General features: G+C 33.7%; 1 protein-coding gene across 1 annotated transcript in view; it reads left to right on the top strand.

Moving 5' to 3' along the window:
- The window catches only part of STS (steroid sulfatase), a 527,011-nt gene that overhangs the window by 345,798 nt on the left and 169,612 nt on the right, over window positions 1–11,601 (top strand). The window lies entirely within an intron of this gene.

Genomic DNA, 11,601 nt, shown 5'->3' with positions numbered 1-11,601 from the left:
TACTGGTGCTGTCATTCCAGAAGGCCATTATAGCTTAATTCACATTTTGGTGGGTAGGCTCTACCAGTGAAGAACTCTCAAAGATGATTTTTATGGCTCACAATCTCAAGGATTTTACAGGATCCCACCATTTTATTTAGATGTGGGATTCCAGACCAGGCTCTGAAGCACAGATGCATGGGATTCTTATTGTTTATGGTGTGCTGGATTTTATTAGGCTGGTGCAAAAGTAGTTGCGGTTTTGGCCATTAAAAGTAATGGTCATTAAAAGCAATTACTTTTGCACCAACCTATACTCATCGATTTATCTTTATGTTGTCATTCTTCAGGCAGAAAACATGCTTTGTGAAAAAAAATGAATCTAATTTCTCTAATTAGATTTAACTATAGACCTTTCTTTAATTAACCGTAAGAAATATTTCCTTGACTCTTGGGTTTGGTACACATTTTTCTATAATAACAAATGTATAATTGTTTGGAAAATGTAAACTTTATCATTGAAAAAGCAGAAAAATACAAAATAAAACACACACACACACACAATCCAAACTGAAGTATCATATACCTCACAAAATGTTTAGAAAGTCATGCCAATGCAGATACTTCTTTAATTCAGGTTTTTTTAAAAAAAAACTTAAGGCAAGAATTATAAAATAATGTTAAGTGCCCAATGTGGCAACATATTTGATTATACAGGGAAATAAATGATTTCCTAGGAACATATAAACTTCCAAAATTAATCTGCACAATATAGAAAATCTTAAGCTTAAAAATTCTGTCATTAAAAATGTTAATTGATGGGTTTACATATGGGTTTATGGCTGATTTACATGTATCCATTTAATTAATAATTCCAGTGCAATGTGTACCGTATTTCTAAACATGCTACAGAGTGCTGGTCAACCAGAAGTATCAGCCTTAACTGGGAGCTTATTAGAAATCATAGCCTCAGGAGCCACATGGGAATAACTGAGTTGAAACACAGCATTGGGGACTGGAGCAGAAATCTGTAATTTAAAAAGCTTTCTAGGTGCCTTGTGCATGCTAAAGTTTGAGAAGCACTGGTTTAAAATATTCTAGACAATAGAAAAAATTTAAATTATACAATCCAAATTCATTTTATACATGAGTATAACATTGATGGAAAATTGGATGGCAAGATTAAAAGAAAACAAACTTTTTTATTATTAACACAAATGAAAAATTCTGAATAAAATGTTGGCAGACATTACGCAAGTCTAGCTCCAAAAAATAATATACTATAATCATATTCCATAAATGACAAAAGGCTCAACATCAGGAATTACATCAGCATAATTGATAACAAAAATTGGAAGAGAAAAAACATAACTACATCAATGGGTGCCAGATAGGGGTTTGATAGATAAAACAGCCCTTACAAATAAAAATCTAAGTGAAACAGATACAGAAGGAAGCTGCTTAAATATGATAAATATTATTTACCCATAATAACAATCATCAGTTTAATAGCAAGATTCTGGAAAATTTATTTTAGTTAAGTACAGAAACGAGATATTAGTTGTCATCACTATTATCAATTTTTTAGTTTAGTTTAGATGATAAAACACAAAAGAAGGAGATAAAATTTATGTCAAGATTAGAACATGAGGCAAAATTATTTATATCTCAGAGTATTTTTGGAAATTAATAAAACTACTAGAATTAAGTAAACCCGGTTGAATTAGCAACATCAACACAAGTTAAACACACAAGTCAATAGTTTTTACCCCATGGTGATAATAATCTCTTTAAGAAATAAAAAAAAAACTCATAATAATGTTGAAAATAATTAATTCATGGAAAGTATTCTAATAGAAAAGATTTAGAATTTATATACAGAAATCTGTACAATCTTGTTAAGTACAAAATACAAAACCTGAACATATGTAGACATACTTCATTGTCCTGGATTTGAATATTTAATTTTATAAATACATAAACATGTAAACTAGATGCATTCCAACAAAAATCCCAGTGAGTGCAGTGAAAGAAAGGAAATTGATTACATATTCTTAATGTTCCAGTAAGAATCTTAATTAGCTTAATCTTAATAGTGAAAGATCTTATGAACAATAATAGTGTCTCTGCCATGATGTCTACAGGTGTGTGCTTCTGTGCAGGTGTGTAATTCACTATAAATTCAAACTTACCATGAAGTCCCTGCTAATTAGAGCAGATAATATTGGTGAAGAAATGGATAAATATATTAATTAACCTGAAGAGATTAATTGCTGATATATGTATGTTCTTACACATACATATATATACTTATTAAATAAATGAAATACCTACTAAATACATAGGTAATCAAGGTAACAGTATAATTCAGTGGAAACAAAGTGATATGTTTCATTTCATTGATAAGTAGCTCTATCATGGAAAAAAATTCTTTATAACTGCATTGTTACCGTCAATAATATTTATAAGCAAATTACACATGGGTTTGATGAATAATGAATATATATATATATACTATTAGAAGAAAATTGAACAGACAAAATTGTTTATCCTGGAGTCACCATTTTATCTTCCCTTGTATTATGTCAACAAATCTTTAGTCACTTTGCTCATATTAGTAGTCATTTTATTTTGGGCCTTTTGTTGTTAGTGGAAGGCATTTTTATTGCTACATTGGACAAGAAAAGATCTCTTTCTACTAAGCTTCCAACACAACGGAATTTCAAGGCCTCAATTTTGTAGTAACAAGCTATAAATCATATTTTGAGAAGTTACAAATGCAAGTTATTCACATGTAATTACTTACATATACATTTAAGGGTAAAAATGAGAGACAACACTTTAATGTCAGTTAATGCACAAAAAAAACAGAGTAAAAAGAATATTTAATTTTTCTTGCTCTCTGAAAAGGTCTAGGCCATGTGATTCATTCCTGTCACATGGAATAGTCCAAAATAGAAAAGTGATTGGGATAGATGCTGATAAAAGGATTTGTAGTCAGTGCAAAGAAAAAAAAAGCAGCAGGAAGCACAATTTGCAACTTTACATAATGAAGAAAAGTGTTTGAATACCTACATAAAATGCAGAGATAATAGATTTGCTGGCAGGAGAAGGGAACCTGGGTAAAAGAATGAGAAATTAAAAGGAAAAATAAAACTGGATTGCTGACAGGTAAATTGATGGCCTTAAGTTAAGGGCTCTCAGTAGTTGAACAATATTTACCCAGTATCCACAAAGTGCAGGGCCATGACTTGAACTCTGTGTTGAGATGGAAGAAAACTGAAGTCACCAGTCATATAGATTTATATATTGAGTAATGGAGAAGAGTAGAAGTTGAAGATGAAGAGTTCAATTCTGGAAGAATATTATATTGTAGAATTGACTTATGCGTAGATTTTAGCACTTTTGATCCACATTTGCAACATAAAGAGAAACATAATGAAGGAATTAGGGACACTCTGCTTCTGCTCAAAAAGGATTAACAGCTAAGGGAATTGCTGTAACACTGTAAACAGTTAGCTGGAAATATATAAAACTATGTTTTTCAGACTATGGACAGCAGAAAACATGACTGTGATCTTTGAAATGAAGGAAACCAAACGTCAGCATTCACATGGCCCCAGCTTATTGCCGAGGGCACTTTCTAGGCTTCAACTCAATGAGGAGAAAGCTAAATAGCTGGTGATTTTGCTGCACTGATGACGCAGAAACCCAAGCTAAAAGTATTAGGAGCCTGAGGTTGCTGAGATTTGCAAGGCACAGTGCTGGAGGGGAATGATAACTACAGAGAAATAGCCCCTGGGATCTACAGAGCAGTCAGTCTCTAACCACCCTCTCTATTCAGATCTCCACACTGTTGTAGAGAACAGCCAGAAGTCCACTGAATGAGTCCCTGAATTCTCGCCGGAATGAAAGCAGCTTATGTTCACACCAGCCAGAGTGGAGAGATCTCATAATACACAGGAATCATCAACAGCTTCAAGACAAAGACTGGGAGAAAATATTCACCAAATAAATTGTGAATAAAAGGCTGAGAGCTATGATCTATGAGCAAGTTTTATAGCTCAGTAATGAAAAGACAAATTATTCCATTAAAAAGGCAAAAAAATTAAACAATTCTCATAAAAACATAAATGGTCAATAGGCACATAGAAAAGAACTCAGCTTTTTTGGTCATCAGGTATATGCAACGAGATTCCACTGGACACCCAACATCCCAACATTAAAATTAAAAAGACTGACAATCTCAATGTTCACTGTGACATGAAGCAAAAGAAAGGTTTCTTTTTTTGGTACTTTTTTTTTTTTTTTTTAGCAGAGATGGGGTTTCACCATGTTGGCCAGGCTAGTCTTGAACTCCCTCCTGACCTCAGGTGATCTGCCTGCGTCAGCCTCCCAAAGTGCTGGGATTACAGGCGTGAGCCACCATGCTTGCATGCAAAAGAAACTTTTATATACATTTTGGAGTGTAGAATGGTACAATGACTTGGGAAAGCTGCTGGAAATTACATAAACTTCTAGACACGACCCAAGACCTAGCCATTCCACTCCTATTTACTCAAGATAAATGAAAAAGACTCATACAAGAAAATTAAAAGTAGCTTTATTTATAATAGGTTAAAAAGTGGAACTGGCCCAGTATCTATCAACAGGAGAAAGGGAAAACAAACTTTGCTATTTTAATACACTTGGCAATGAAGGGACACAAACTGTTGATACACACAACGTGGATTATTTTATTTAAAATATGCTGAATGAATGAAGGCTTGACCAAATTCCATCCACTATAGGATTACATCTTTATGAGTTTCTAGAGCAGGCAAAACAATACCTGTTGAAAAATATCAGATCAACATAGCACTTGCTGGGACAGTTGTGGATGTTACTGAAAACTGACACAGGTGAAGCCTGTGCTCTCTACTTTGGTAGGAGTTTGGTTTCCACAGTGTGCTTTTGTCTCTTTATTAAATGCATGCTTAATATTTATTATTAAATATTAAGAAACTGTGTCCCCTGGAGTCAGACCATCACTGCCTGCCATCATGTAGCTGTTTCCTTTGGAGCCACTCAGTCATTGACTGCTTTCCTTGGAATGAGGGGAATACCCAGTCATTGGTCATCAGTTGTTTCCACTGGACCAACTCTGTCCTGGGCTGTGTTCCCTCCACTGACTCAGTGATTGAGTGTTATCCCTGGAGTGACACAAGAGTCGACTGACTTCCAGGTCTGAGGAAATCACTTTCTGTCATCCTCTAAACAACCGTTTTCCTTGGAATGACAGTCATTCACTGTTTTTCCTGGATAGCTTCCTGTCATTTCATCATCAATTTTTTTCCCTGGATTGACTCAGTTCACCATTAACTGTGTCCCCTGGAGTGACTTGGTGGTCAACTATTTTCTCTGAACTGATTTGGTCATCAACTATTTTGCCTGGACTGTGTCTGTCATTAACTGTTATCCCTGGAATGATTTGGTACTCAACTGTTTTCCCTGGACTGATTGGTTATCAACTCTTCCCTGGATTTACTCAGTCATCGACTGTGTTCCATGGATTAACTTGGTACTCAACTGGTTTCCCTGGACTGACTGATCATCAACTCTTTTTTCTGGATTAATTCAGTCATTGACTCTTTTTCCTGGATTGACTCAGTACTCATTTCCCTGGATTCACTCAGTATTCAATTCATTTTCCTGATTTGATGTGGTACTCGTTTCCCTGGATTAACCCTGTATTCAACTTGTTTCCCTGGATTAACTTGGTATTCAACCCATTTCCCTGGACTGACTCTACCCTGAAATGATTTGTGCCCTGGATTGTCTGGTATTCAACCCTTTTCCTTGGATTAACTCAGTCATAGACTGTGTTTTGGAGAACCTGGGCTTCCCTGCCTGTCATCCACCCTCATTGCCTGTTTCACTTGGAGTGACTCAGTCATTTGCTGTTTTCCACACTGAGGGCATATCCATGCCATCTTATTAGTGCTTTCCCTGGACTGATTCAGTCATAGACTCTGATCTCTGGAATGACTCATGATCACTATTTTATGATCTCTGGAATGACTCATGATCACTATTTTTCCTGATGTGGCTTGATCACTGTTTTTTTAATGAACTGAGGAGATCACACCCTGCCACCTCATCAACTATCTATTTCCCTTGTTGTGATTTTGTCAGAGGCTGTGTTCTCTGGGCTGTGTTCTCTCCTTTTTGTCATGAGTATTTTCCCTGGAGTGACTTGGTCATCTCTTCTTTGCCCTGAACTGATGTGGTAATCAGCTCTTTTTTCCCTGGATTCACTCGGTCATTATCTGTTTTCCCTGGACTGACTTGGTTATTGACTGTGTTCCCTGGAGTGACTCAGTCATTGATTGCTTTTCCTGGACTGATCTCTTAACCACCTCAGTCATCTTAGAAGGGAGATTGCTGGTAATAAAAATATATTTTTATTTTCATAAATATGTACACAAATATATACACATATCTTTATATACATGTGTATCCAAGCCTCCTTCAGGAAAACTTTCAGCCCATCTGAGAATGTGTAACAATGCCTCCCAAAGCTTATGTGTGGCAAAATTTTTAAATTTTTCCCCCCAGTATGATAGGGGAAGAATGGTGTCTGTGTTTCTTGTGCTCATTTTACAATCAGTTTACTTGGACTTCTTCTTCATTAATGTTTTTAATTTTTTTCCTTCAATTTTCAATTTTTTTAAATGTATTAACATTAGCCACTTTATCTATGAGGCAACTTATACATTTTGGTGCTGGGAACACTTCCTGAGAAATGCATCCTTGGGTGATTTGGTCTTTGTGCAATCATCCTAGAGTACGTGTACTTAAGCCCAGATGGCACAGGCCACTGCATACCTGGGCTGTTTAGTGTAGCCTGTTGATCTTGGGCCCTGCACCCCTATGCAACCTGTGACTGCACTGAATACTCTAGGCAGCTGTAACACATGTTACACATGATATTTGTGTACCTAAACATATCCAAACCTAGGTAAAGTAGGCTACAGATACGATATTATAATCTCATAGGACCACCAACAAATATGTGGTCTGCCATTGATTGAAATATTCTTATGTGGTGCATCTCTATCTATATTTCTCATAAGTTTCTAATTGTACTTTTTGCCCAGTAAATTATTTTAAAATTATATATTCAAATTTTGTATATTTGATTGCATTTGGATTTTGAGTAGTACTTAGAAACCTTTCTCCACAGGGAGATTATAGAATAATTAATTCCTTTTTCTTCTAGTACTTACATGGTTATTTGTATGTTGGTATGCATACCTCTCAGCAGGTGTATGTGCATGCATGTATGTTTAGATAACATGATTCATTTGGAGTTTATTCCTGTGTACAAATAAAGTATGGATCTAAATTTATCATTTTCCAGGTGGTCCTGACAACGTTTACTTAAAATACATTATTCCAGACATTGGTGCACACCTGTAGTCCCAGCTACATAGGAGGTTAAGGCAGTGGAATGGTTTGAGCCCAGGAGATCAAGACCCATCTAAGGAACATATTGAGACCCTGTGTCTAAATTAAAAATAAACATAATAAAGTAGCCAGGCGTGGTAGTGCATGCCTATAGTCCCAGATACTCTGGAGGCTGAGTCAGGAGGATTGTTTGAGCCTGGAGGCCAGGCTGTAGTGAGCCATGATTAAGCCAGTGCACTCCAGCCTGGGCAACTGAGTGAGACTCTTCTTTAAAAAGCTCATTACTGCCCAGTGGTTTGAGATGGGCACCACTGGACAATAATAAATTGAGATAATAATAATTGAGATACAACGTTAATTATATACTAAACTTCCTTCTATACCTCTACCTGTTTCTAGATATACTCTTATATTCCTCTAGTCTTTTTGTCTTCTCATGCACCTGTAACATTATTTTCATTATAGATGCTTAATAATGTGTTTAAAATCTGAAAGGGCTTGACCCTACTAAGAGTTTTTCTGTCTATTCTTGCCTGCTGGTTATTGCACATGAACTTCTGTGTCAACTAATCTTACTCCATATGACAACTGTAATTTTCAAAAATTGTGATAACAATGCTTTTATAAATTTATAAATTCACCCACTTAGAATTTACCTTTTTATATCTTTAAGCCATCCTATTCAAAAATGTTTTTCTTTTTGTTCATACCACTTTTATTTCTTTTGGGAGATTTTAAAGGTTTATAAAAATTATATAGAGTTTGCACAGTTCTTATTATGTTTATTCTTAAGTAGTATGTCATCTTTGGTGTAATTGTACATGGACTTTTTTCTAATACTAAATACTCTATAAGTGTTTATTTGGGGTATATTAATGACATATATGCTACTTTTATTGCTAATTTTACTGAATTATATTATTTTGTGAATTAATTTGAACATTCACGCATTAAAGGATTCCAGATATTATCTGAAAAATAATAGAAATTAATTCGTTTCTAGTCCCTATGCCTCTAATTGGTTTATTTTATTTTCTTGTTTAGAAAACACCTTAAGTATAATGTCGAATCGCAGTGGAGATATTCTGTATTCTGGCTTTCATTTCTAGCATGAATCCCACTTAGTCATGGCATTTTTATCAATGTGATGTTGGATTCTGTTTGACAATATTTTATTTAATACTTAAGCATCAGTATTCGTAGCTGATATTGGTCTGGAATGCTCTCTCATTCACCTGCATATATTTTAAGTTAGCATTTAAATTTTTATATTATGAATTTAAATGTTTGAAAACAACATAGTTTTCAGTTGTGTGTAACATTGACATATTAAAATAAAAGTATTCCATTGTTCTTACAAATGTACCTAACTGGATTTTCATATCATAGTGACTTTAAAGCTATTATCCATTTAATAGTATATGATAAAATTTTTCTTTAAGAGTTAGAAATTTTATGTTCTTATTCTCTCCTCACTGAATGATTAGACATAGTTTTTCCTTACCAAAAATTTTTAACCTCAATGTAATAGATTTTTTGAAAACATTGATTATAATAATATCCTTTCCTATATTCACATATGTATAGAAATTGAAAGTTTACCTTTTTTGATTCCTAAAATAGTAGTGACTCATATGTTAACATTATTATTCTGAGCTTTCATTGCATTTTTATTAATTATAATTTATCAAAACAAAAATATATGTTACATCTCTTTAAGTAATAAATCTTTAAACATAATATTTTATGGGGGATAATTAAGAGCAAAAAATAGCAAGAAACCATATATAAATCGTTAAACATCCAATAGGGCACTAATAATTTGGGTGACTACAAGACTCAGTGGTACTGTCTCAGCCAGCCACAGACCCAGAGCTTCCACCATTGTTATTTAATCTGGAGTAAACTACTACCCACTGATGGCAAATCACCATCAGGAGTGGGAAGGTTATAGAACCTGTTTCTAAAACATATCTCATTAGGAACTTACACTTGCCTGGGACATTATTTAAGCTCTGAAGAACATGCTTATCCTCAGACATTCCATTAATATGAGATTTTATAAACATAATTGCATTATAGAGGAGTTTTATTGACTCAGCAATAATTATACGTATAAAGTACACTTTACAAATACAAAAATGTAGCTTACTAGAATGAAATTTGAATAATGGAAATCTATATAATAGATGATTATTAAAGTAAATATATCTACTGCAAATGAATTACTGTCAGAGAAAAGGGACTTCAAGGCAAATCTCACTAATAGGGACAGAGAAGGGCACTACATGCCACATACAAAAAAGGCATTTTATTCATTATGAAAATATAAAAATATTATTATCTTGTATGTAAGTAAAAATTCTGCTCAGAACAAGTAAATCAGAAGAACAAGAAGATATTTTAAAAATTCACATTACCTTTTTAAATAACTCAGTACATGGAGTCAAAAAATAATACAATACAAGAGGGAATGAGGCAGTACAAATGAAGTTTTGTTGTACTCTTGGAAATAAAAAGGTTCTCCTTTAAAAATATTTTATCCTGGTAGGATGCACTAAGGACACAACATCGCATGCATAACTTCAAACTAATCATGATAAATCTTAAGACAAACCCAAACTGAGAGACAGTCTACGAAATACCTGACCAATACTCACCAAAAGTGTTAAGGACATGAAAGACATGGAAATAGACTAGAATAAGGAAACACAAATTGCAGGAGAATAAATATATACAAAAACAAAATGCAGTCTGAGATTCTGGATTAGATCTCAGAAATTAAAAAGACATTAGGGGAAAACTGATGAAATGTTAAGGTCTGTGGTTTAATCAATAGTTAGTGTTCATTGTCAAAATAGGACATTTTGTTAGTGTTCTGATTTTGACAATGACTACAGTTATATAAGTTATTAATATTAGGGAAAATTGGATGAGTACTATATATGAACTTTCTGTAAGTTCGAACTTTTTCAAAATAAAATATTTAAAGAGATATTGATGATTTTATCACAAAATGAACATATTTTCTATGGTAAATCTCAACACAATGAAACAAGAATGAAACAGATAACATTCTCTGAGCACAATAAAATAAAATTTTGAATCAAGTAGAAATATAATTAAAATCTCTTATTTTTCACAATTAAAATATAATGATAAATATTCATGGGTAAATAGGGAAATAGTAATGAGAATGAGAAAATAATTAAGACTAAATAAATTTATTACATATGAAAATTAGTAAATTTCACTAAAACAAAATTAGAGGGAAATTCATAGACCAAAATAGTTATGTTAGAAAAAGAGAAGAAAATAAATCAAAACTTAATGAAATAACCATCCAACTTAAGAGTACAGAAAATGAACAGTAAAATAATGAAGGTAAGAGTAGAAACTAAGGGAATATAAAAACAAACAAAAGCAAAGCAAAGTAAAGAAACAGAAAACTTGTCTTAGTCTGTTTTGTGTTGCTATAACAGAATACCACAGACTGGGTAATTTATAAACAATAGAAGCAAAGTGGCTCATGGTTCTGGAAACTGGAGAGTTCAAGAGCATGGCACAAGCATCTGGCAAGGACCTTCATTCTGTGTCATCCTATGGTGTAAGGCAGAAGGGCAAGAGGGGGCAAAACTGAGAGAGGAAGACAAGGCAGAGCTCAGTTTTATTAAAAACAATTTCTATGATAAGGAGCCCAGTTCTCCAATGATGACATTGGTCCTTGCATGAAGGTGGAGCTCTCATGATCTAATCATCATTCAAAGGTCTGATCTCTAAATACCATCACAATGATAATTAAATTTCAACACTATTTTGAAGGGAATGTTCACATTGTAGCAAAACCCTACGGACTCTGCGTAGTCAAACTATAGAGAATGTTATTTGCATTGTAGTGTAGTTATATAATAACTCCACCCTACACTGTTTATTTCAGATTTGAACAACCTTACACTGCAGCCTAGACAAACTTATAGCAATAATTCGCATAGTCAAGGGTAGAGAAGAGAAACACTTAAGAATTATTGCTGTGGAATTCACTATATATTGAAAAAGTAAAAATCACTTCGTCACATCATACATTCAAATGACTCCAATAGAGATCAATGTAAAAGGCAAAACTGTAAAGTATTTAGAAGTCAACAGATGGGAATATTTTTATGACTTCCAAGT

Source organism: Aotus nancymaae, unplaced genomic scaffold (assembly GCF_030222135.1).
Source record: "Aotus nancymaae isolate 86718 unplaced genomic scaffold, 86718_ANA_hifiasm-v0.15.2.pri h1tg000058l, whole genome shotgun sequence".
In the NCBI taxonomy this organism is placed as follows: Eukaryota; Metazoa; Chordata; class Mammalia; order Primates; family Aotidae; genus Aotus; species Aotus nancymaae.
This window is presented reverse-complemented; position numbering and strand designations above follow the sequence as displayed.